This window comes from Oryctolagus cuniculus, chromosome 15 (genome assembly GCF_051225735.1).
Source record: "Oryctolagus cuniculus isolate XC-2025 breed Fujian yellow rabbit chromosome 15, ASM5122573v1, whole genome shotgun sequence".
Taxonomy (NCBI): Eukaryota; Metazoa; Chordata; class Mammalia; order Lagomorpha; family Leporidae; genus Oryctolagus; species Oryctolagus cuniculus.
The window spans coordinates 86998166-87025525 of NC_142881.1; the positions used below are offsets into that span (position 1 = coordinate 86998166).

General features: G+C 46.1%; 1 long non-coding RNA gene and 1 other non-coding gene across 4 annotated transcripts in view; both read left to right on the forward strand.

Moving 5' to 3' along the window:
* LOC149122154 (uncharacterized) overlaps positions 1 to 25281 on the forward strand; it is a 42653-nt gene extending 17372 nt beyond the window's left edge. Inside the window, exons 2-5 of one of the 3 annotated variants that reach the window (XR_016221815.1) lie at positions 4047 to 4165; positions 8294 to 8415; positions 24012 to 24218; positions 25204 to 25281. This is a non-coding gene — a long non-coding RNA (uncharacterized LOC149122154). The remainder of the gene's footprint in view (positions 1 to 4046; positions 4166 to 8293; positions 8416 to 24011; positions 24219 to 25203) is intronic. The other 2 variants (XR_016221814.1, XR_016221816.1) reach the window with 2 other exon arrangements.
* On the forward strand, positions 2642 to 2767 carry LOC149122155 (U6atac minor spliceosomal RNA). The gene has a single exon (XR_016222251.1). It is a non-coding gene; the product is annotated as a U6atac minor spliceosomal RNA (small nuclear RNA).
* Positions 25282 to 27360: the final 2079 nt, after the last annotated feature.

Genomic DNA, 27360 nt, shown 5'->3' on the forward strand with positions numbered 1-27360 from the left:
ATACATACCACTTACTTGCTGATCGGTATTGGGAAATACTGAAACTGGCCTATCGTAACACTTTTCGTCCCAGGGAACAAGGTCTTGTAGGTCCGTCTCATTAAAGATTTGTTTATTTGAAAGGCAGAGTTGACAGGGAGATCTTCCATCTGCTATTTCACTCCCCAAATGTCCACAATGGAAGGGGTTAGGCCAGGCCAAAGGCAGAAGCCTGGAACTGCATCCGGGTCTCCCAAAGTGGTGCATGGACCCAAGCACTTGGGCCTTCATCAGCTGCTTTCACAGGCAGATTAGCAGGGAGATGGAATGAAGTGGAGCACTGGGACTCGCACCTGTGCTCACATGAGATGCTGGCATTGTGGGCTGCGGCTTAACCCACCATGCTGTAGTGCCAGCTCCTATCAGGCGCATTTCTAAAACATTGGAGATCTTTTGGGAAAGTCACTTCGGTCAGACCTGCTCGGTAAAGCAATCCGAACAGAGTTCCTTTCCTCTGCTGCTTCACTGCTCGACTGCCTGCAACTGCTGGGGCTGAGCCAGGCCAAAGCTAGGAGCCGGGAACTCAGTCCAAGCCTCCCACGTTGGAGGAAGGGAACCAGATGATTGAGTCAACATCTACTGCCTCCGTGTGTGTGCATTAGCAGGAAACTGAATCGAAAGTGGTGCTTGGTCATGTATGGAATTTGGATTTCAAACCAGGGTTTGGTTCCCAACTGCATCACGTACTCTAATCTGTCATTAAAAATGTTGTAATCTGCGTATGCCTTCATTCTTCTTCTGTTTTATCCATTGCAGCCTTACACTTCCAGTCATCTACGAGACCCTCATCCACCCAGTTTCCACCATTGCACCACCATCCCTCCTACTCTATGTTAGCTTCAACCTACTTGAGGGCCTACATACTTGCCTCCCACTCCGTCCTCTCTGTATATCCTCCCATTCCTTGTGGCCCACCACATTGGACTCACTTTCCTCCCCGCCTCCATACCAGCCTCATCATCTAGGTTGGTCCTGCACACCAGCCTCACCCCCTTGTCAAGGCCAGCCTCACTCTACCTCTGGTCCACAAAAACAACCACACCTTATCCTCATCTTACACCTCCGTTGCATTTCCCTTGTTTCCCCACCACAACTTCACCCTTCTTCTAGACTTCCACATCCGTTTCATCCTTCCAGTTTTCTACCATATCCTCAACCTGTCTGTGTTACTCTACACCAGCCTCGACCTCTTTGTGGGGCCTACATCCTGGCCTCCCACCCTTTGTAATTCACACTGGGTTCAGCTTCCTTCTGGCTACCATACCAGAATCACTTTCCTTCTGACCCTCCAGCCAGATCTCACTCTCCTGGCCCTGAAAACCAGCCTCACCCTCCCCTGGTCCACAGTGCCAGCCTCACCTTCCCCCTGGTCCTCCATGCCACTCCAATTTTACTCTCCTTCTGTTGGTCCACTATAGCCTCACTCTTCTAGCCCTTCACATGGGTTTCGTCCACCAGATCTGCCATAACTTCACCTTTCTGTGGTACTCTACACCAGCTTCATCTTCCTTGTGGGCCTCCATCCTGGCTGTGCGCTGCTTATACGCCGCTGTGACTTCCAGCTTCCTTCTCATCTTCAGTGCCAGCCTCTCCCTCCTTCTCATTGTCAATGCCACCCCCACCCTCCTCGTTCTCTAGGCCAGCCTCACATTCTTTCTATTCCTTGACACTGTCCTCACCTTCCTTTTGTGGCTCATCCCTGGGATAACCCTTCTGGTGATCCCCCACCTAAGGATCGCTTTCTCTCTGGTCTTCCGTCCAGTTTCTACCCTCTCTATAGTCATCCACCTAAGCCTAGCCTTCATCTGGTTCTCAACCCAAGCCTTTCCTTTGGACCTCAGTAATAGCCTCACGTCCCTCTTAGTCCTCCACACCAGTCTTCTTGTCCTGTTTCTCCACTGCAGCCTTACCCTCCTTTGAGTCCTCCACCTGTGCCTCACCTGCCAACTCTTCACCATGGCCTCACCTTCCCTGCTGGGCAGTACATCAGACTCAACCACCTTGGAGGCTTCGATCTTGGCCTCCTTCTCCTTGGACTCCCTATTGCCCTCACTTTACGCCTGTTCCACCTCATTAGACATACTTTCCTTCAGACTCTGCAGCCCAGCCTTGGCCTCGGCCTCGGCCTCATCCTCACCAGCAGATGGACGAACCAGCAATAGAGAGATCAGATCAGGAGCTGTGGGCCAGGATTAAACTCAGGTATTCAGGATGCTCGTGTCTCAACCACTGGACTATATGCCTGCTCCATTTTGTAACATTTTAAATGTTGTTTGTTTAGTAGTTGCCATGGAGTTTGCAACATGCATTTACAGTTAATCTCAGTCCATTTTCAAATATTCTGCTTCCTAGATGCTGTGAGTGTCCCATAATAACAAAATGTTCCCCATATCCTCCCATTTCTTCGACCCTCAGGCATATTTTCCTTGCAGTGACAGAAAAATATATACACATGCAATATGTAAATATGAATATATATTAATATTATGTATGACATGTTTGTGTATGTGTTGCATATATATAGCTTAAATCATATAGAACCTAATGTGTTGCTATCATTATTTTCAGCAATCCTATTAGTAAATTGAGAATAAGAAAAATAGTGTTGTATGAAAGGAGAGAAGGTTAGCACTCCCCTTGACAAGGATGGAAGAGGCCCTCGGGCCTTACAACACACATACAGTTAAGGCATTGCCACCTACTTCGTGGCATCCAACCACTGTTTTTATGAGAAACGGTGACTTGATCAGCCCTTGCCCTGGCTGTTAATGAACAACTTAGTAAGAACATATTATTTTTTTTTGTTTGTTCTACTTAATACTTTTGGTTGAATACTGTAATCAATACACAGTTATTCTCAAGTGTTGAAACTTCACTGAAAAGTGATCACTGTTAAATGTAAGAGTGGGAATAAGAGAGGGAAGAGATGTGCAATTCGGGACATGCACAAGCTGACTTACCTCAAACGGTAGAGTTAGAAACATACCAGGGGATTCCAATTCAATCCCATCAAGGTGGCATGTACCAATGCCATCTCACTAGTCCCGGTGATCAATTTCTGTTCACAATTATTGATCATAATGATAGGACTAAGAGCCAAAGGGAGCACATAAACAAGACTAGTGTCTGCAAATACTAGCTGATAGAATAAAAAAGGGAGAGAAGGATCCAACATGGGAAGTGAGAAACACGGCAGACCCATAGAATGGCAGATGTCCTAAACAGCACTCTGGTCTCAGAATCAGCCCTTAAGGCACGCGGATCTGGCTGAAAAGCCCATGAGAGTATTACACGCGTGGAAAGCCAAAACACTCTGGCAAAAAAAAAAAAAAATCTAAATGAAAGATCTCTGCGAGTAAGATCCCAGTGAAAAGAACAGGCCATCAAAGAAGGAGGTACCTTTCTCTGAAGGGAGGAGAGAACTTACACTTTGACTGCGACCTTGTCTAAATATGATCAGAGTTGGTGAACTCAAAAGGCTTCCATAGCCTTGGCAACTCATGACTGGTGCATAGGGAGGTTACTGATGCCATAAACAAGAGTGTCAATTTGTTAAGTCAACAACAGGAGTCACTGTGCACTTACTCCTCATGTAGGATCTCTGTCCTTAATGTGCTGTACATTGTGATTTGATGCTATAACTAGTACTCAAACAATATTTTTCACTTTGTGTTTCTATGTGGGTGCAGACTGTTGAAATCTTTACTTAATATATGCTAAACTGATCATCTGTATATAAAGAGAATTGAAAATGAATCTTGATGTGAATGGAAGGGGGGAGGGAGAGGGAAAGGGGAGGGTTGCGGGTGGGAGGGAAGTTATGGGGAGGGGGAAGCCATTGTAATCCATAAGCTGTTCTTTGGAAATTTATATTCATTAATAAAACTTAAAAAAAGAATAAGAAAAATAAAATTTATATTTTACTGCTATTTTTCTTTTCTTCTCTCATATTTTTCCTTTTTATGTAGATCCAAGTTTCTGACCTGTATGATTTTCTTCCTCTCCAGAAAACTGCTAGCAGTTCTTGCGAGATAGTCTTCTGGCAACAAAATGTAACATTTTTGCCTGCCAAACATTTATTTCTTCTTCACTTTAGAAAGACAAGCTTCAGGATACCAGATTTCAGGTTGGTAGTTTTTTCTCTCCATGCTTAAAATATTTTTCTCCACTCAGTTTTTCCTTGTGTGGTTTCTGAGGAGTAGTCAGATATATTTGCTCCCCCATGGATTGTTTTGTCTGCACAAGTTGCATTCAGGACTTGTTTATGGGATACTGCTGTATATAATGAATATCAGGAAGCCTTTGAGAAGGTTTTTTTTTTTAAGGAAGTATGGGAGGAGATATGGATCATTTTTTTAAAAACTCGGGACAGACACACCTGTTTGCATACTTCTAAGTAATGAAACTAAGCATGGGTGTTGGTGAGCTACATCATGAATGAGATTTAAAATAGCACTCTTAATTAAAAACACAATTTTCAAGAGCATCGGTTAACAGAGATTATTGAATTTGCCTCTACGCTTTTTCAGTGTACTGCAGAGTAAGCATTTTGGGCAAGGACCACGTGTCAGATTTATCTTTGAATCTCTCTTGCCTGCCAAAGGTAGTGACGTGATAGGCCTGAATATGAATCAGTTAAGGAATGCGGTCATGCATTAAATTCAAATCAAACTTCATGGTGTTTGATGTCAGAATTGTGTAACTAAATAACGTTAGGTTCTAAAATGTCAACATGGTATTTCACTTAGAGAAAACGTAGATTAATGGCTCTGATTTTGAAACTGCTTCCTTCTTTCTCACAAAGTGCAGTAAACCTTGGGTGACAGTCACGAAGCCTCTTCCTACTGCAGCTAAGTAACGTAGACCCACTATGGCTCATTTTCCTCATTTGTAGCACTGAGTTTAGGTTGTCTGAAAAAGAACCAAGAGTTTTGCCATACCATTCTCGTTCATTCTGAGTTGTCTGGTCTGCATTGATATCTGTCACTGATTTCCAGTCACTACTGGCAAACATTTAGTTCCCTTACTGTATACAGAACAGTTCCAGACTCCGCTGCTGGGAAAGAAAATATATCTCATGTGGAGTTTTACCCTGGAGATACAATTTGAAATAGAATGAAAACCATTGGCATAGAGTCCCTTTTAAAGATTTATCTGTTGTGCAAAAACAAAGCCGGAGGCATCACAATACCAGATTTCAGGACATACTACAGGGCAGTTGTAATCAAAACAGCATGCTACTGGTACAGAAACAGATGGATAGACCAATGGAACAGAATTGAAACACCAGAAATCAACCCAAACATCTACAGCCAACTTATATTTGATCAAGGATCTAAAACCAATTCCTGGAGCAAGGACAGTCTATTCAATAAATGGTGCTGGGAAAACTGGATTTCCACATGCAGAAGCATGAAGCAAGACCCCTACCTTACACCTTACACAAAAATCCACTCAACGTGGATTAAAGACCTAAATCTACGTCCTGACACCATTAAGTTATTAGAGAACATTGGAGAAACCCTTCAAGATATTGGCGCAGGCAAAGAATTTCTGGAAAAGACCCGGGAGGCACAGGCAGTCAAAGCCAAAATCAACTATTGGGATTGCATCAAATTGAGAAGTTTCTGTACTGCAAAAGAAACAGTCAGGAGAGTGAAGAGACAACCGACAGAATGGGAAAAAATATTTGCAAACTATGCAACAGATAAAGGGTTAATAACCAGAATCTACAAAGAGATCAAGAAACTCCACAAAAACAAAACCAACAACCCAATTAAGAGATGGGCCAAGGACCTCAATAGACATTTTTCAAAAGAGGAAATCCAAATGGCCAACAGGCACATGAAAAAATGTTCAAGGTCTCTAGCAATCAGGGAAATGCAAATCAAAACCACAATGAGGTTTCACCTCACCCCGGTTAGAATGGCTCACATACAGAAATCTACCAACAACAGATGCTGGCGAGGATGTGGGGAAAAAGGGACACTAACCCATTGTTGGTGGGAATGCAAACTGGCAAGCCACTATGGAAGTCAGTCTGGAGATTCCTCAGAAACCTGAATATAACCCTACCGTTCGACCCAGCCATCCCACTCCTTGGAATTTACCCAAAGGAGTTTAAATTGACAAACAAAAAAGCGGTCTGCACCCTAATGTTTATTGCAGCACAATTCACAATAGCCAAGACCTGGAACCAACCTAAATGCCCATCAACAGTAGACTGGATAAAGAAATTATGGGATATGTATTCTTTAGAATACTATACCGCAGTAAGAAACAACGAAATCCAGTCATTTGCAACAAAATGGAGGAATCTGGAACACATCATGCTGAGTGAAATCAGCCAGTCCCAAAGGGACAAATACCATATGTTCTCCCTGATTGGTGACAACTGACTGAACACCAAAAAGGAAACCTGTTGAAGTGAAATGGACACTATGAGAAATGGTGACTTGATCAGCATAGCCCTGACTGTTAATGAACAACTTAATACATTATCCCTCTTAGTATTTTTTTTTGTCTGTTCTACTTAATATGACTGGTTTAATTCTGTAATTAATACACAGTTATTCTTAAGTGTTGAAAATTAACTGAAATGTGATCCCTGTTAAACATAAGAGTGGGAATAAGAGAGGGAAGAGATGTATAATTTGGGACATGCTCAAGCTGACTTGCCCCAATGGGTAGAGTTAGAAACATACCAGGGGACTCCAATTCAATCCCATCAAGGTGGCATGTACCAATGCCATCTCACTATTCCAAGTGATCAATTTCAGTTCACGGTTGATCATAATGAAAGGACTAAGAGTCAAAGGGAGCACATAAACAAGTCTAGTACCTGCTAACACTAACTGATAGAATAAATAAAGGGGAGAGTGATCCAACATGGGAAGTGAGATACTCAGCAGACTCATAGAATGGCAGATGTCCTAAATAGCACTCTGGCCTCAGAATCAGCCCTAAAGGCACTCGGATCTGGCTGAAAAGCCCATGAGAGTATTTCAGGCATGGAAAGCCAAAACACTCTGGCAAAAAGATCTCTGTGAGTGAGATCCCAGTGGAAAGAACAGGTCTTCAAAGAAGGAGGTACCTTTCTCTGAAGGGAGGAGAGAACCTCCACTTTGACTATGACCGTGTCTAAACAAGATAAGAGTCGGAGAACTCAAGGGGCTTCCATAGCCTTGGAATCTCATGACTGGTGCATAGGGAGATTACTGATGCCATAAACAGGAGTGTCAATTTGTAAAGTCAACAACAGGAGTCACGGTGCACGTACTCCTCATGTAGGATCTCTGTCCTTAATGTGCTGTACATTGAGGCTTAATGCTATAACGAGTACTCAAACAGTATATTTCACTTTGTATTTCTATGGGGGTGCAAACGGTTGAAATCTTTACTTAATATATACTAAACTGATCTTCTGTAAAAAAAAAAAAGAAATTATCAATTCCCAACTTGACTCTCACTGGGATTAAACATGACAATAGGTCTGATCTGATTTCATCATCATTTAAAAAAATCATCTATTACTTTTCACTTTATGTTTCTGTGTGGGAGCAAACTGTTGAAATCCTTACTTAATGTATACTAAGCTGATCTTCTGTATATTAAGATAATCGAAAATGAATCTTGATGTGAATGGAAGGGGAGAGGGAGTGGGAAAGGGGAGGGTTGTGGGTGGGAGGGACGGTATGGGGGGGAAGCCATTGTAATCCATAAGCTGTTCTTTGGAAATTTATATTCATTAAATAAAAGATAAAAAAAAAAGAAAAGATTTACCTGTTGTGGAAGCATTTGAAAGAAAGCATATTAAGGGCAAAGATAAATATTTACTTAAATGATTAAAACATCTTGAGATTTTTCTTTTTTTGCTGTGGCCCTGATGTTATAAAATTATATTTAAGCTATTGTGATAACTTTGAAATCATAGATACGGAGGTTAGTGTGCATTGAGAGGTACGTAATGTATGTACTGTTAGCTTGCTTGAATTAAGGGTAGCCATTGTATATTTTAAATTACTTTAATGTTGAAATTTGTATGTGGTTTAGAAAATGGAAGGTGTGGTCTGTTGAGAGTTGGCCTTAATCCTCAAGTAGGTTGGCTTACACTCAATTTCAGGGAGATGACACACATATGCATAGTAGGATAACTCAAACAGTAGGCTTTGTGAGGCAAAAAGTCTATGAGTATCATGGAGAATAAGAATTCCAGGCTTTGTTTTTAATATTTATTAATTTATTTATTTGGAAGGCAGAGTTACAAGAGAGGCAGAGAAAGAGAGAAGTCTTGCATCTGCTGGTTCACTCTCCACATGGCCACAACAGCTGGAACTGCATCTATCTGGAGCCAGGAGCTTCCCTCAGGTCTCCCAGGTGGGTGTAGGGGCCCAAGGACTTGGACCATCCTCTTCTGCTTTCCCAGGCCATTGCAGAGAGCTGGATCAGAAGTGAAGCAACCAGGACTCAAACCAGCGCCCATATGGGATGCCGGCACTGCAGGTGGTGGCCCTACCAACCATGCCACATCGCTGGCCCCAGAATTTCCATTTTAACATTTTTTCCTACTTGCATTTCCATCAAAGCAGGGGTTGATGATGACATGTTAGGAATCTATTATTAAATGAAGGCATGAGAAATCTATTCAAGCCCTCCTGCATTACTCCTTCTTTCCAGCTCATGCAGACTGAATGTACAAATGGTCTTGGTGCTTCTATCACACAGTAAGTGGTTTTTCCAATGTAAGCCATATTCATTCCTATTTCACTCAATTTTAGCATTAAGACTTAATGATAATGCTAACTAAAATTTTTTAAAAAATTTAGTTAAAATTACATTTGTGTATGAAAGTGGAGACAATATTACCTAATTTATTCTACTTCTAAATATACGTAAAATATTCTTGAGGAAACAGGATGGCAGTCAGGTTAGAGAGGGCTAGTTCTTGAAAAGGAAGTTGTAATATTTAATCATTTAGGAGCGGCCATCTGGAGGTATTGATGCTCTTCACTCTTCACAATTATTTAATTATGTTCTAGGTGGCATTTCATTGCTTGATGCCTTTTCTGGATATATCATACTCTATACCTCCAGTTGCTGAATCACAGTAATAGGCTGATTCCATATTTCAGCTGTTGTGAGTAGCGCTGCCATCAACATGGAATGGAGATATCCTTTTGACACACTGATGTCGCATCCTTTGGACATCGACCCAGTAGTGGAATTGCGGGATTTTACTTAGTTCTGTTTTGCTAGAGAGACTCCCATACTATTTTCCATAATGGTTGTGCTAATTTGTCAATCTATTTTCAGATTTCTGAGCTATGAGTTGTGTATATTAAATCAGACTTCCCATGCTTGAGACAAATTTCACTTGGCCATGACATGTAGTCTTTTTGCTGAGTTGTTGGATTGGTTTGGTAATATTTTATTGAGGCTTTTTACATAAATATTCATCAGTGAGATTGGCTGTAGTTTTACTTCTTTGTGATGTCCTTGGCCTACGTATCAAGCTGATGCTGCCATAAAATGTGTTAGAAATTATTCCATCCAGTTCAGTCTTGGAAGAAGTACAAAATGTATTGGTATAATTATTTTTTTCAGTTTAAACAAGAAGTGTATTTAAACAAGACGCTCAAAGAGAAAACTAAGATTCATTTTGTAAGAGTAATTTGCCCCTCATAAAGGCAGATTATTCTACATTTAACAGCTACGTACAAAATGTTATTAAAATATTCTTGGTTTTTGATGATAAATGAAAAACATGAAAATTCTCCAATCAAGCAAGGAATTGGGTGGGGGTGGGGCTTGTTTGCTTTTGTTAAGACAAGGAGAGCAAAATAACTTACTGGAATGGGAGCCGAATGAGCATGCCACTCCCAGAGAAGGGGATATTTTCGCACAGAAACAGTATTTCCCCCCATTTCATCTCCATTGGGTGTCCATTAAAGCATACCACCACTGGCCATTTAGAAAAAGAAAGAGAGAGGGAGGGAGGAGGGAAAGAGAGAAAGTATGTTTGCGCACCTACACCAGTGACTTGGTGTGCAATAAAGGAATGGGAAGGGGAAAATGAAAGAACAGAGAAAACTATACTGCAGTACTCAGGTTGTGATGGAACCAAATTGCAGCTTTCTCCTTGAGAATGTAGTCTGGGTCTGTAAGGACAGAGTTCTAGAGTAAAACAGCAGGTTCCCTTGTTGGTAGACACCTCCTGTCTGCTGTTGGAACATGTCTATCCATGTCCAGCTGTGCATGTATGTCTGATTCATGGGTTGGCTGCCCATCAAATGGGACACTAACCTGCCTCACTGACAAACCCTGTGGTCCACAAGAGGCTCTCATTAGTCTACTAAGTGGTGTAGGCCTCTTAATCTTAACCCTCACCACAGAACCATCCTACTCCACCACCTTCAAATTAATAGGATCCTTGTTCTCAGCCTAGACTGCCCCCATTGGCCTTTTGTTGGCCAGGGCAAGCGACGGAGTCTCTTCAGCTGCAGAAGCACAGCTGTGGAACGAGGTCGGCACCAAAGGAGCACACACACAACACCAGGAGTGGTGGAGGATGGTGAGAGCATGCACATGGCAATATGAATTTTTTTTCTTTTGACTCTTTGGTAGAAGTTAACTGGGAGGTGACTGGTCCTGGACTTTTCTGTATTGGAAACTTTATATTGTTTCTTCGATCTCTTTTTAAATATGTAATTAATTAATTTAGGAAGTAAGGAGGGGGAGAGAAAGAGAGAGCTCCCCTATCCATTAATTCAACCCCCCCCCCGCCCCAGATACCTGCAACAGTCAATGCTGGGGATGGGGACGGGGGATGAAAGCCAGAAGCTGGAAACTCAACCCAGGCCTCTCATGTGGGAGGCCGATACAGTTACCTTGGGTATCACCACTTCTTCCCAGGGTCCAAAAATCAGTCAGGAGCCAGAACCAGGTATTGAACCCAGGTATTCTGATATGAGACACATGTGTCTTAACCAGCATCATCTCCACTGGGCCATATGCTCACCTCCTTCTTCCCTCCATTTATTCAGTCTCTTTATTTGTTATTCATGTTTTCACTCTTTTCTATTTCTTGCTAACCCAGTCGTGGCCAGTTGCATTTTCCTAGCAAATCCATTGCCTTTAGATTTGCTAATACATTGGCAGTTAATTGTTCATAACAATCACTATGCTCCTTTTTAATTCTGAGGTAATTGTCACAATTTCTTCAAATTCCATCTTTGTTCTGCATCTTCCTTTTCTCCCTAGACTAGCTAATATTTGCCCATTTTGTTTTTTTTTCTTTTTTCCAGAAAACCACCTCAGGTTTTTTTTAAACTTTTATTTAATATAAATTTCTAAAATACAACATTTGGATTACAGCAGCCACCTCACAGTTTGATTTATCTTATTATTTCTTATTATCTAGGATTTCTGCTCTGATTATCATTATATTCTTCCCGCTGCTAATTTTGTCTTTAGTTTGTTCAAAAACTCAACCTAGCTCTCCAACATGGGTGGGACCATTCCTTGAGCTATCCATCACCTGCTGCCTCCCATGGTCTACATTAGGAAACTTGAGCCAGGAGTGGACCCAGGTTCTCTAATTAACCACTATGCCAAACACTTGCCCCTCTTTCTCCTTTAAAAAAAAAAGATTTATTTTACTTATTTGAAAGCTAGAGTTACAGAGATAAAGTGAAAGAGGGAGAGAGGGAGAGGGGAGAGAGAGAGAGCGCTTCCATCTTCTGGTTCACTCCCCTGAATGACCACAGTGACCAGGGCTAGGCCAGGCTGAAACCAGAAACTAGGAGCCCCATCCGGGTCTCCCATATGGGTGCAAGGGCCCAGACCTTCCAGCACTTTCCCAGGCACATTGGCAGGAAGCTAGATTGACAGTGGAGCAGCCAGGACTCAAACCAGCACCCACATGGGATGCTGGTGTTGCTGGCGGCAGTTTAACCCCTTATGCCACAATAGCAGCCCTCTCTTGCTGCTTTTTAAATACTCATTGACTTTTGACAGTTTGATTATAATATGTATTGGAGAAGATTGCTGTCTTCTTTTTTCCTGTACCTGGGGAACTTTGAATTTCCTGGATCTGGATGTTGACATCTGTTCCAACTTGGGAAGTTTTCAGAAATTATTTCCTGTCGCTCCCCCTCTTCATGGAGGAACGACACAGGACCCTGCGCTGTTCTTTCGTCTGCTCGGCCCTCCCCGGGTTTGCTGCTGGTTCTTCCCGGGTTGGCTACTGTCCCTTCCACCTCCGTGGAAGGGCAGTTCCCCCTGGCCACATTCCCCACTTCCGCAGGGGAGCGGCACACCGCCGGCCGGCTTTCTCGGGGGCTGCACAGGTGTTCCTTCAGCTAGATGTTCCCCTTAGATGTTCCTGGTGCATGCCGTCTCTCTCCTCCTTTATAGTCCTCCTCCGCCAATCCCAACTCGGCTGCCCACACGCCGAGTACGCTGCTCTCCTCCAATCAGTAGCAAGTCCTACAGTTTATTGGTTGAACTGGAGGCAGCTGTGCGGAAGCTGTTTACTTCTCTCCCAGCGCCATATTGTGGGAGAGCAGATGCATAGAATAAGTCTTAATTCCAGTAACTCAGTCTAGTCCGGTTTGCTCCCCACAGATCCCCCTTTCTTTTTATTTTTGGCGTTGATACGCGCCTGTCTTCGGTGTCCCGCGGCACACACTCTGCTCTACTTGCTAGAGTTGCCACAGGTTCTTACAAGTCCTATCAATCAGGCAAACCAAATCCGGGTCCTCTCTTCGCCATGTTGTGAGGAGGTTTTTAGGCGCTGATGCGTGCCTGTGTTCGGTGACCTGCGGCTCACACTCTGGTCGAGCCGCTTGCTGGTGCTTACCGCCTTACTAATCAGGCAGACCGAATCCAAGCCTCCTAATTGTTGTATTGTGGGGAGGCCTTACTGATGTTAATTCGTGCCTGTCTTCGGTGACCTGCGGTGCATAAGCTGCTAGCCGCCCGCAGGTGCTCATCGCCTCACTTAATCAGGCAGACCGAATCCAAGCTCTCTCATTGCCATGTTGAGGGGAGGCCTTTCTATTTCTCTATTTCTCTATCTCCGGGCATTCCTATTTCTCCCATTTTACTTCTATCTTCCAGCATTCCTATTTCTCTCACTTTACTTCTAAACTTCTATTTCTCTTATCCCTGCAGCTTCCCGGCGCCTCGCCCTGCCGGCAGCTTCACGGCTCCGCGCGGCTTCCCGGCGCCTCGCCCCGCCAGCGGGCTCCGCCCCAAGGCTGCTTCTCGGCGCCTCGCCGGCTCTGAGCCGCTTCAGCCCGCGCCTCTCTCATCTGCGTGGCTCGGCTTTGCGCGCACACTCCGCGGTCTCCGCGCTAGCCCCGCGTTCCCTATGTACTTGAGCCCCGCACGCTCTGTCTGTGCGCGGCAGCCTCCGCGAGTCACACAGCGTAGCTTACGTGTCCGCCACTAGCATTCAATCTAAGTTCCCCGGGCTAGCCTGGCGAATTCAACCCAGCTTACGTCTCCGCCCCACGATTTGGCTTCCTGTCCTTTGCTCCCCGGGCTAATCAGACCGATCCCAACCAGGCTTACGTTTCAGCTTCTGGTTTCAACTTTTCGCCCCCTATTCCCGGGCTAACTTGAGAATCCCAAAGTGGCTTTCGTCTCCGCCTTGGCCTGCCCCCCGCGGCTTCAATTTCCCTAACACTTTTCTCTACCCGGTATATTTCCCTAAGTTTTCTTCCAACAATATTCCTCCCTCATTTCTCCTGGCCTCTCCCCACAGTCCCCATCGGAGCCTGTTTGTTCTAGCTTTCACTTTCGCTTTCGACCTTAGAGATTTCTCCCAGCTTCCCCCCGTAGTCCGTATCTGAGTCTATGCCTAGGCTTTCCATAGCTTCTTCCGGCACCTTTTTTCGGCCGGCTTTTCCCTAGGCTGTTTGCTAGTCTCTCTCTCCAATATTTTCCCAGTTCTTCCTGTTTCTTCCCTCCTAAGTTTCATATCCGTCCTAGGTTTCCTATCCGAGTCACGGCACCATTATGTCGCTCCCCCTCTTCGTGGAGGAACGACACAGGACCCTGCGCTGTTCTTTCGTCTGCTTGGCCCTCCCTGGGTTTGCTGCTGGTTCTTCCCGGGTTGGCTACTGTCCCTTCCACCTCCGTGGAAGGGCGGTTCCCCCTGGCCACATTCCCCACTTCCGCAGGGGAGCGGCACACCGCTGGCCGGCTTTCTCGGGGGCTGCACAGGTGTTCCTTCAGCTAGATGTTCCCCTTAGATGTTCCTGGTGCATGCCGTCTCTCTCCTCCTTTATAGTCCTCCTCCGCCAATCCCAACTCGGCTGCCCACACGCCGAGTACGCTGCTCTCCTCCAATCAGTAGCAAGTCCTACAGTTTATTGGTTGAAGTGGAGGCTGCTGTGCGGAAGCTGTTTACTTCTCTCCCAGCGCCATATTGTGGGAGAGCAGATGCATAGAATAAGTCTTAATTCCAGTAACTCAGTCTAGTCCGGTTTGCTCCCCACAATTTCCTTAAATACACTTTTCCTTTCTGTGTTTTTAATCTTTCTAGGAAGCTGATAATGCAAAAAAATTTTTGAATGATACCCCATAGCATCACTATCCATTTTCATTCCTTTTGTTCCTATCTGATGGAATCATTTTAAAAGGCCTGCCTTCAAATTCCCAAGTTCTTTCTTCTGCTTATTCTAGTCTGCTAATGAATTCTCTGTTGTATTTTTTAGTTTATTGATTGAATTGTTCAGCTCTAATTTTTAATAATCTCTTTGTTACATTTCTCATTCACATAAATTGTTTTCTTGATTTTTATTTAATTGTTCATTTTTATTCTCTCATATCATTGAATTCCTGGATATTATTTCCAGTTCTTTTCCTGAAATTCATAAATTTGCATCTCTCTAGGGTCAGTTACTGGAAGATAATTTGCCTCCTTTTGTGGTGTCGTGTTTCCTTGCTTCTCATGTTTTTGTATCTTTGGGGTGATGTCAACAGATCTGTTGATGCAGTCACCGTGAAGCTTACAGAAGGCTCTTTTAGGGGAAGACTGTCACCTGCATAATAGCTAAGATGAAAACAAATCAAGGATATAGGACAAATACTAAAATTCAAAGAAAATTTTCTGAAACTTAGATGAAAACCAGTTTGTAATTGCTTCTTGGAAGAGTGAACTTCAGTTGATTATTTCCTCTGCTGTGCAGAAGCGTGTTAGTCTGATGAAATCCTGCTTGTTTGTCTGTGCTTCTGTTTCCTGTTCTTTTGGGGGCCTGGTCTGCAGCATCCTTGCTCCAGTGTCCGGTGTCCTGAAGTGTTTCACATATTTTTCCTCTAATGGTTTCAAAGCTTCAGGCCTCACACTTAGGTCTGATCCATTTTGAGTAGATTGTTGTACAGGGTGAGAGATAGGGATCCAGTTTCATTTTCTGCATTTGGATATCCAATTTTACCTACATCATTTATTGAAAAAGACTGTCCTTTTCTATTGCAAGTTCTCGGCAGCATTATCAAAAACCAGTTGGCTGCAGCTGTGTGGGTTTCCTTTTAGGGCGTTCTGTTCTGTTCTGTTGGTCTGTAGATCTGTTTTTATGTCAGTACTATGCTGTAGCATTGTAATATGAATTTCTATTTTTAACCATTTTTATTGATTTTAGAAAGGGAACAGATTTCATCTATTTCATATATATAGTGTTAAGAATATATTATACTTGCCATCCTCCCTCCTCCAGCCTCTCTTATCTTTCTTTTAATTTTACAATAATATACATTCAATTTATTTCATAATCACAGGCTTAGTCCTTAGTGACTTAATATCCTCTTTATCGTATTATCTTTATCTTATTAGCCAATGGGGAGAATAGTGAGTGTTCTACAGGAGCCATTTTCAACTGGAAAGCCTGGGATGCCTAAGCCTAATATGTTGACTGATGGAATCAGGATTATAAATGATGCCAGCAGGAAGGAACAAAGTGTCAGAACCAACAAGATGGATAAATGGAATCTGACAGGCTGCCTGAAAAGAATGTCAGTTAATGGCAGGAGAGGGGGTCCTGACTTGTGTATTTCCAGGATTACACATCCTGTTTACTGCTGAGTTCACTGCTTGCTGTTTCTGAGCAATGTCACCTACCCTGAGGACTTCAATTACCGCCAGATGCTGAAGATGTTAACACCTAGGGCCCTGGGCCAGGCCAGGCACCTAAATGCAGTGTGTCCCACAGTGAGCTCATTAGCTTGACTCTGAGCCTTTCTGCCAACCCTGCCCAGTGCCTGAAGTACACCCACCTGATTACTGGGCCACACTTGACCCCCAGCCTGTCTTCATCTCCCACAGGAAACCATTTGCCTCCCAGAGATTCGGCCTGCCTCATAAATATTCCTCCAGATCTTGGAGCAGGTGCTCAGGGCCTGGAGGGCTTCTTCCCTGTCTTTGCATGTTTAAATCCATCCTTTATGCTTTTTTTTTTAAATCTAATACCATCTCAGTATTTTTTAAAAACACAAACCACGTTTGATCACATCATTGCTCAATGCCTTCCCAACTGCTCCACGCCCACCCCCAAGAAAAAGTCTGCGTAGGGCTCCTGACCCTTGCATTTTTGTGACATGTGGGTCACAGCCAGTTGTCTCGCTCCTCTGCTTTTGCAGTCAGCAATGTTTTCTCTCTTTCCTGGAATGCTTTGCTCCCCACACCTTCCTGAAAAGCTCATTTTCCTTTTGGGAATGCACTCAAGTTCCATCCTAGGTGCATCCTCCATGAATTCTGAACAATCCATTTCTCAGTGCTTTCCCTGGACTCCTCACAGACTTGCATGCATGGCCGATTCCCTCTTTGAAATGGCATCATTAATATTCAGTATCCCTACGTATGTAAGTACAGCCATTTTGCTCTCAGTAAACGAGTTTTTTCCCATTAATTCACCTCCCCCAACTTCCTCTCCCAAACACTCACTCCTTCAGTTCTTTTTGAAACTTCACATCCTCTCTTACCCCAAACCCAGTGGGCTCTGCTCCTCCGAAAATTCTCCTTTAACTTCCCCGGGTTAGTTGGTGCTATCTTCATTAACATCCCTTGTCACCCACTGTTTCTAGAACTTTGTGCTTCATTCTCACAGCCTTTTATGTTTTAAAGTAGTAGTGGTCACGTTGTATTTTACATTTCTTATTCTTACCAAAATTTCAAACCCTGAAAAATAAGTCAGTCATCAAACATTTTTCCCTTTCCCCAAATCATCAACACTTCTACTTGGAGAAAATTATTTTAGGTATCTGGATCTGCATACTTATGGATACGCAGAGGCAGAGGAATACAGGAAAATATGGGATCATATAATAAACCTCCTTTTCAAAAATTACTACTTTTGTTTTTACTTGACTTTGAGGAAAAATGACTACAAGCAAAACTAACGATATTGCTGAACTTTGATAGACTTTTTAAATTAAAGAATATTAGTTCCTAAATTATCCTCCTGTAGTGATATAAGGTCAGACAGGGAAACGTAAATAAGTTGGTGCCTGTTGAGTTCCTTTCTTCAACTCTGAATTTCTACTCTGGAAAATAAGGGACTTCTCATACACAAATAGTCTCCCATTTCTCTACTTCTGCCCAATTAAAATGATCCCATCCAGGGCAGCACATTATGTATTTGGTCTTTGTGCGCCATTATTTCTCCTATGGCTTCTCTTTCTTTGCTTTTCATGACCTTGGCAATCTTGAATCATATTTTGTAAGGTCCCTTAAGTTGTCTTTTGCTGGTGTGTGTGTTTCCTGGTTAGATTGGGTTCGTGGGTTTAGGGGAAGAAGACTGCAAAGGAGAGCTGTTCTCCCCCATGAAGTCATGTTTGTATGCCATGCACGTTACCCACCACTGGTGATGTTAATCTTGTTCTCCTGGCCAAGGTCGTGCCTGGCAGGTTTCTCCAAAGTGAATTTACATTTTTGTATTTGTGGAAACAAATATTCTACTCTATGGAAGCAAGTCATTAGGCACTGCCCACACTCAGGATTGAGGGGATATTAATTTTCACTTCCTGGAGTTGGAAGCATCTACCAAGTGATCTGGAATTCTTCTCTAAGGGAGCTTTATATCAACTCTCCCGGTCACTTAGTTATTGAGTCTTAATTTATTTTAATACAGGTTCATGCATATTTTATCTTCAAATTATAACCCAGTCTTAACATATTCACTTTATTGCTCTTACGGTTTCATTTATGGCCAGTAGGAGCTCTTTGAGTCAGCTCCCATGTCCTTTGGAATATACCCATTTTTTTTTATTTAAGCATCCTGTGGGATGAGGCCTGGAAGGAGGAGAGTGGAGGGGGTTCAACTTGTGCTCTAGATCTGCCTGCTGCTCCATCCCCTCGCCTCCTGCTTCACCCTCCACACCCCACACTCACTTGTTCTGGTGTTGGCTCTTCTGCATGATTGGAGGTCCTGGGCCTCCCAGAATTGGCTGACGGCACCATCTGGGGCACCAAAGGGAGGAGCAGGTTGGTGGTGTAGGCCACCATGTGTCTTGCCATGGTTCATGTTGAGGCACAGGCTTGGAAGCCTGGTCTGCCCTTTCTAGGGCCACAGGACCCCTCCTGTGACCACCCAAGCTGACCCACTACCTTCTCTTGGCCCACCAAGGTCAAGGCCATCATGCAATGGCACACAGACACTGGACTGTGTCCCTGTTACCACAGTGCCCCTTATGGGTGGTTTGTCAGCAGGTCTCCATGCTCATTCATGGTCACTTTCTCCCCTGGTTATGGGACTCAGTCCTCTTGTACCTTCTCCTGAGCCAGCAGGGTGGCGTTTCCTCTGGACACGTTCTTGCCTTGTCCATTTCCATACCGTGCGGATCATGTTTACCCAACAGACCAGGGTCGCACCAATTTCTGCTGTCTGGAATTCCTGCTCCCATGATCTCTTTCAGACTCAATTCAGTTATCCCTTCCTCTGGAAGGGTCGCTTTCGCTCCCCCTCTTCATGGAGGAACGACACAGGACCCTGCGCTGTTCTTTCGTCTGCTCGGCCCTCCCCGGGTTTGCTGCTGGTTCTTCCCGGGTTGGCTACTATCCCTTCCACCTCCGTGGAAGGGCAGTTCCCCCTGCCACATTCCCCACTTCCGCGGGGGAGCGGCACACCGCCGGCCGGTTCTCTCGGGGGCTGCACAGGTGTTCCTTCAGATAGATGTTCCCTCAGATGTTCCTGGTGCATGCCGTCTCTCTCCTCCTTTATAGTCCTCCTCCGCCAATCCCAACTCGGCTGCCCACACGCCGAGTACGCTGCTCTCCTCCAATCAGGAGCAAGTCCTACAGTTTATTGGCTGAACTGGAGGCAGCTGTGTAGAAGCCTCTTTCTTCTCTCCCAGCACCATATTGTGGGAGAGCAGATGCTTAGAATACGTCTTAATTCCAGTAACAGTATAGTCCGAGTTGCTCCCCACAGATCCCCCTTTCTTTTTATTTTTTGGCGTTGATACGCGCCTGTCTTCGGTGTCCCGCGGCACACACTCTGCTCTACTTGCTAGAGTTGCCGCAGGTTCTTACAAGTCCTATCAATCAGGCAAACCGAATCCGGGTCCTCTCTTTGCCATGTTGTGAGGAGGTTTTTAGGCGCTGATGCGTGCCTGTGTTCGGTGACCTGTGGCTCATACTCTGGTCGAGCCGCCTGCTGGTGCTTACCGCCTTACTAATCAGGCAGACCGAATCCAAGCTCTCTCATTGCCATGTTGTGGGGAGGGTTATTGGTGTTGATTCGTGCCTATCTTCGGTGACCTGCAGCTCATACTCTGGTCGAGCTGCCCGCTGGTGCTTACCGCCTTACTAATCAGGCAGACCGAATCCAAGCTCTCTCATTGCTGTGTTGTGGGGAGGCCTTATTGATGTTAATTCGTGCCTGTCTTCGGTGACCTGCGGCGCATAAGCTGCTAGCCGCCCGCAGGTGCTCATCGCCTCACTAATCAGGCAGACCGAATCCAAGCTCTCTCATTGCTGTGTTGTGGGGAGGCCTTTCCCTATTTCTCTATCTCCGGGCATTCCTATTTCTCCTATATTACTTCTATCTACCAGCATTCCTATTTCTCTCATTTTACTTCTAAACTTCTGTTTCTCTTATCCCTGCGGCTTCCCGGCACCCGCCCCAAGGCTGCTTCTCGGCGGCTTTCCGGCTCTGAGCCGCTTCAGCCCGCGCCTCTCTCATCTGCGCGGCTTCGCACTAGCCCAGCGTTCCCTATCTACTTGAGCCCCGCACGCTCTGTCTGCGCGCGGCAGCCTCCGCGAGTCACACAGCGTAGCTTACGTCTCCGCCACTAGCATTCAATCTAAGTTCCCCGGGCTAACCTCGCGAAATCAACCCAGCTCACGTCTCCGCCCCACGATTTGGCTTCCCGTCCTTTGCTCCCTGGGCTAATCAGACGGATCCCAATCTGGCTTACGTTTCAGCTTCTGGTTTCAACTTTTCGCCCCCTATTCCCGGGCTAACTTGAGAATCCCAAAGTGGCTTTCGTCTCCGCCTTGGCCTGCCCCCCGCGGCTTCAATTTCCCTAACATTTTTCTCTACCCGGTATATTTCCCCAAGCTTTCCTCCAACAACACTCCTCCCTCATTTCTCCTGGCCTCTCCCCACAGTCCGCATCCGAGTCTGTTTGTTCTAGCTTTCACTTTCGCTTTCGACCTTAGAGATTTCTCCCAGCTTCCCCCTGTAGTCCGTATCCGAGTCTATGCCTAGGCTTTCAATAGCTTCTTCCGGCACCCTTTTCGTCCGGCTTTTCCCTAGGCTGTTTGCTAGTCTCTCTCTCCGGTATTTTCCCACTTCTTCCCGTTTCTTCTCTCCTAGGTTTTCTATCTGTCCTAAGTTTCCTATCCGAGTCACGGCACCATTATGTCGCTCCCCCTCTTCCTGGAGGAACGACACAAGACCCTGCGCTGTTCTTTCGTCTGCTCGGCCCTTCCTGGGTTTGCTGCTGGTTCTTTCCGGGTTGGCTACTGTCCCTTCCACCTCCGTGGAAGGGCGGTTCCCCCTGCCACATTCCCCACTTCCGCAGGGGAGCGGCACACCGCCGGCCGGCTCTCTCGGGGGCTGCACAGGTGTTCCCCTTAGATGTTCCCCTTAGATGTTCCTGGTGCATGCCGTCTCTCTCCTCCTTTATAGTCCTCCTCTGCCAATCCCAACTCGGCTGCCCACACGCCGAGTACGCTGCTCTCCAATCAGGAGCAAGTCCTACAGTTTATTGGCTGAACTGGAGGCAGCTGTGTAGAAGCCTCTTTCTTCTCTCCCAGCGCCATATTGTGGGAGAGCAGATGCATAGAATAAGTCTTAATTCCAGTAACAGTATAGTCCGAGTTGCTCCCCACAGTCGCTGCACACCTCTCCAGGCTGGGTTGAAGAACAGCTGGAAGCATTCCCCTTCCGGTCTGGGAGGAGTCATGGCTGCTAAATCCAGCAACTTCAGAGTCTCCTGAGAAGATAAAGCACCTCTGTGGCTGTGAACAGATTCCCAATGGAGACACTACTGCAACTGGAAAGCCAGGGCACTTGGACAGAGCTGGGTTGGGGGTCGCTTGTAGGGCATAGCAGAGGAAGAGGCAAGCCTGTGAGCAGAGAGGTGGGGAGAGCCTGGGGAACACAGGAAGATGCCACAGTGCTCCAGGGGGCAGCAGAGGAGCAGGTGCAGTCCGGAGTAGGTCCCAGAATGCCCCAGGGGAAGGGGACATTGAAACTCTGCCTCCACCATCACAGCCTCTGTGGTTTCCACAGGGGAATTCCAAGGCCTTGCTGTGATGGGCTTGTGGGCTGGAAAGAAGACTGGATTAAGTAACCCATTAAGCCATTGGCATTCTTTGAGAGCCTGTTTCCTCTTATGTCAGGTGCAGAGTAACTCTAATGACGCATGCTAGGCAGCAGCGTGGGACTCAGCTGAGTGTCGCTCCCTCTCCTTTATCCATGGAGGGAGAAAGTTTGTTGCTAAGGGTGTCATCTGAATGTGAAGGAATATAAAGCACGGTTGAAGAGGAGAGGCTCTATTGTTATTGAGACGTCAGTGGTGAGAGGAAGGGAAGAGGTGACCAGGAGCATGCAGCACGGTGGTGGCACCATTGGGCAGGGGAAGGTGTTGGGGGATTGCATGTTGGAGTCATCATTTTAGGATGAGGCAAATCGGATCAAGCTTTTAGACTGAGTAGATGGGACAAGCGTTTGGTACAGCAGTTAAAGTAGCTACTTGAGATGTCTGCATCCCATATCTGTATCCATATCTGCTTCTGATCCAGTTTCTGGCTAATGCCCATTTTTGGAGGCCACAGGTGATGGCTCAAGTAGTTGGATCCCTGTCACCCACCTGGAGACCCAGATGGAGTTCCAGGTTCCTGGCTTTGGCCCAGCCTAGCCCTGCCTGTTGTACCTGTTTGGGGAGTGAACCAGCAGATGGAAGATCGCTCTTTCTGTCTCTCTCTCTGTCTCCCTGTCTTTCCAAGGAACATAAATAAAAATAATATTGTAGGCCAGCGCCGCGGCTCACTAGGCTAATTCTCCACCTAGCGGTGCTGGCACACTGGGTTCTAGTCCCGGTCGGGGTGCCGGATTCTTTCCCGGTTGCCCCTCTTCCAGGCCAGCTCTCTGCTGTGGCCAGGGAGTACAGTGGGGGATGGCTCAAGTACTTGGGCCCTGAACCCCATGGGAGACCAGGAGAAGCACCTGGCTCCTGCCTTCAAATCAGCGCAGTGTTCCGGCCACAGCCCGCCACCCATGGCGGCCATTGGAGGGTGAACTAACGGCAAAAGGAAGACCTTTTTCTCTCTGTCTGTCTCTCTCACTATCTACTCTGCCTGTCAAAAAATAAATAAATAAATAAATAAATAATAAATATTGAGAGGAGCCAGGGGAGCTGCTGAACAAGGCTGAGTCTCTAAGGGAGACTGAAGAAAATGAAAATAAAGTTGAGATCCAGATGGAGACAGGCAGCAGGGAGGATGGAGCCACTTGTAGTGAGAACACTTATGAGGCCTCCGTTTGGGGAAGGACTCAAGCCATCGGCGGGTATTGAGTCTTCTTGAAGTCAGCTCTTCTGAGTTGCTAATGTCTGCTTCTGGGTATGAGAAAGGGCCTGAGGACACCACAATTCACTTTGAGTGTGTGTGGATGGGATAAATGAGGGTATTGGGCCAAGCCTTTTTCCTTAGGGACATCACCAAGAAGAAGCACTTCTCTGCCCACATCACAGACAAGGTTATCTCCTGGTGTGCCCTGACCAGTAGAAGGGTGATCCTTCCTCTTGGCACCCAGCAGGGCTCTGAGACCTCCACTGAAAGGCTCATGATGACTTGACATTTTCCCAGGAAGCCAAACCCAGGCCCTGCTTCAACTTGGGCCAACATAGAGTTTGGGTGTCAGAGTGGGGTGCACAGTGCTAAGAGTAAGGAAATGGGGTTCTTGGCCTGCTGATGGCCTGGGAAAGCAGTGGAAGGTGGCCCAAGTCCCCTGCACCCACGTGGGAGACCCAGAAGGACCTCCTGGCTCCTGGCTTCAGCCTGGCCCAGCTCCGGCTTTGCGGCCATGTGGGGAGTGAACCAGTGGATGGAAGACCTCTCTCTCTGTCTCTCTAACTCTGCCTCTTGAGTACATATGTAATTTTAAAAATATATATGGCGAGAGGTGAGCTAGAACTGGATATTTCCTTTACCCCAGGTGAGTTAGGCTTTGAGGGGGAAAAACAACCCACAATAGCTTGGGCTTGCAAAGTACAAAATGCTCTGTGGGGTTTGAAACGGTTACTTTCCCCCTCCCACTGCCAGAACCATTTGGGGAGTTTTCTCCAAGACTCACTTGGAGAACGCGGCAGTGAGAGGGTGTCACTAGTCAGGGTTAGGGGCCTGGAACTCTTCCTCTCCTGCAGTGGAGGGCTATGTCTTTAACTGTCAGTGTGATGACACCTGCCTTCGCAGAATGCACCTGTCACATCCGGGTCATGGATGTGTGCTTGCACCCTAACAGGTTTGTGGAGCCCCTTGGAGGGCGCACCAGCCGGAAGGAGCTGCACCTCCAGCGCGGATGAAGGCTGCTGTTTTCTCTCTTTCTCTGCGGAGCGCTGCACGCGCAGAGCCAGGGACTGCTTGTGCGTGCTTTTCCCCGTGCAGAGCCGTCCACCTTGGCGCTTTCCCGCTCTCTTTATCTCCGTCGCGTGCACGGACCACCTCAACCGTAGGTACCATTTTCGTTTCTTTCTCTTGTCCACAGGCAGTTCTTTGGCCCGCTCTTGTTGAGCATTTCTCTGTGTGGGGCAGCCCAGGCTCGGGCCTGAATATGTGTTTGTTTCCTGGGTGCTACATAACCTTTTTGCACGTGGGACCAGTCTGCATTTTGTATTTCTGTCTCAAACGGATCCTGCAACAAAATTAATATATTCTGGGTTCTGCTTTGAGCCTTGGCTGCTCCACTTCCTATCCAGCTCCCTGCTAGTGCCCCTGGGAAAGCAGCGGAGGCTGGCCCCGGTACCTGGACCGCTGCACCCACATGGGACCCCAGGATGGAGTTCAAGGCTCCTGGCTTTGCCCTTGGCCCTGGCCAGGACATTCTGGCCATCTGAGGAGTGAATCAGCAGGAGGAAGACCTTTCTCTGTCTCTCCCTCCCTAACCATGACTTTCAAATAAGTAAATAAATAAATCTTCAAAATCATTAATGTGTTCATGGCCCACATCTGTAGAACTCTGGGAAGTAAGCTCATGAAGAGTGAGGAGACTTTCCCTGTCCCGCTCCTCTCCAGAGCCCCTAATGGGGTTGGGATTCTCTGCCCCTGCTGCTTTGTCTAGAATTTTGTTCGGTGTGTTCTACCCTGTGAGCTCCTTTCTCCGACCAGGCTAGGAAGAGTTTTTCTGTTTTTTTGAGTTTGTCCAATGTTTTTACTTGTTATGAGTATGAACTGATGACTTACAAACTCCTTAATGTGGTGGACTAGATACCAGCGAGGTTATTTTATTTTCATGCCTGGTAATATCTTGTTGAAAGTTGGACATTGTAGTAAAAAACCATGAAGGCTCAGAATGATAATCTCATTGCCCAGAGATAATTCACTCTATCATAGACCAGGCGAATAGCATGAGGGTCATAACTCAATCTTTCGGGGTGGCCCTGGCTGGAGTCTGCATTTCCTTTCTTAGAAGAGTCTGGCTTCGTCTCCACCCCTAGGCTGTGGACCTCCAGGGATCCCAAGTGAAAATCAGCGACGTTTACCAACGCCTCCTGATGGCTGAATCTCAGAACCGTAAGTTGGCCTCTTACTAAAATGACCAAAACCTGCACTCCTCTTTCCCATTCTTTCTTCCCCTCTACCTCTTAGTCTTTTTAACCTAATGTTGTAGTAGGAAAACTGGCATCTGGTCTGCTTGTGTTTTACTGTGACTTGCTGTTCTCTGGGATTTTGGTCCCTCAAGGTCCAGATGCTGGAAACTGGCAGTTAGCCTAGTGGCTCAGATGCCCACATCCCACGTCACGGTATCTAGTTTTGATTGCTGGCTCTGGCTCCTGGATTCAACTTCCTATCAAGACAGACCCAGGGAGGCAGTGATAATGGCTCAAATAATTGCTTTTTTGTCAGCTCTCAAGGGAGACTTGGATGGGGATACTGGTTCCCAGCTTCATCCTTGGCTGCTGTGGACCTTTGGCGAGTAAACCAATGGATGGGAGTTCTCCCAGCTCCCTGAAATAAGTAAACATCACCATTGAAAAGATCTGGATGTTTTCATTGGCCCAAACTCCACCTTTTGTTCCCCTGGTTCTGATATGTGGAAAGCTCTGCCTGGGTAATGCTCTTCCCTTGGCTTCTGGTCCATTCTCTGGCTGGCTTCTCAGCCCCTTGCTTCAGACCAAAATGGCTACTGCCAGCGGGAAGCACCTCACACCATTCTACACACGACTGTGGCCCTCAACCTCTGGATCTTTCAGTAGCTCCCAAATAACTTGCAACCAGCTGCTTATGTTTTATGCGGCGTTATCAGTTGTTGTTCTTGGAAGTTTTGGTCTTAGTAGAAAGGGAAGACCTGGGGCAACTTACTTATGAGAAGTAAAGTTGCAGACAGGTGCTCCTAGCAACTGTGAGATAAACAGAAGTGGTATAAAGAGCCCAGAGGGCAGTGTTGGCCATCCAAGTAATGAGATGACCCCTGGCTATAATTGAGGTTGTGTTTCTCTGTCCATCAGAATTGTTGGCATTCTCTTGTGTGTGGAGATGACACTACTGCCTCCTTTACCCAGAGTCATCCCTGGGAGAGAAAAGGGGGCAGCTTGCTAACAGATCATGGTCAGGTGGCCTCTTGGGCATGGGCTAGTAAGGAATTCTTAGGAGAGGGCCAAGGCAGGGCTTAACCTGTGGCCCAGGGTAGCTCCAGTGTCAGTGCTGGAACCTGCTCCTAACAACTTCTAAGAGCCTATGGTGTGTATATGTGTGGTCACTTTAGTACATTGTACGGGCCACGTACACCATGGAGATCCACAGGCACTATAAACCAGGGCTTTGTTCTATGCAGATGCTGGTTGTAAAACTTGAATCAGGGAACGGCCACCCAGGAGGGATGTGTGGCAGTAGGGGTGGGGCCAGATTCAAGCCCTTTGGGTCAGTAGATACTGGGTGCTGACCTAATAATGGTTGGCTCTGTGTTCATTTGTGTGCGTGCGTGCGTGCGTGCGTGTGTGTTATCATTTAGTTCTCACTACACCATGAAATCAGATAGTAGAGACTAGGAGATTTTCTGTTCCCTGCTTAAGTCCACATTGCAACTCGGGTCGCTGTGACCCCCTTCATCTTCATCCTTAACCACAGAACCTGCAACAGTGCAGGGTGGGAGGACTGAGCCCAGGCTAGTTTCCGGTCGCTGAGGGCAGACAGTGCAGTGTGGCAGAGTCCAAGGACCCTTGTGGCCCTGAGCACACTCTTGGTTCATATAAGAAATGCAAACAGGATTTTGAGCCCAAGCAGCATGGAGAGAACAGGGAGAGATTTGAGAAAAATTGTCCTTGGTTGCTCATTGTTCTTATACCTTGTTGTTATGGCCCTGTCCTGAACAAACCCCACGACCTGTTTTCTCTGTTTCTATACCCAGACAGCACAATACAGGTGATGAAAGCTTGCACAATAGAGCAGATAGCTGCATTCTAAATTCCTGATCACCAATCTCCAAGACAGCAGGGGTCCTACCAGAACTTGTGGGCTGACTTTTCCTTTACTGTCCCTAGAAAGTTTTCACACTTTTAATGTGCGGAAGCATGCCTCTTCTCCCTCACTCAGTAATTCTAAAGTCGAACTTTCCTGTTTATTTTGCAGTATCTATAAATTCACGTAATGGGGTG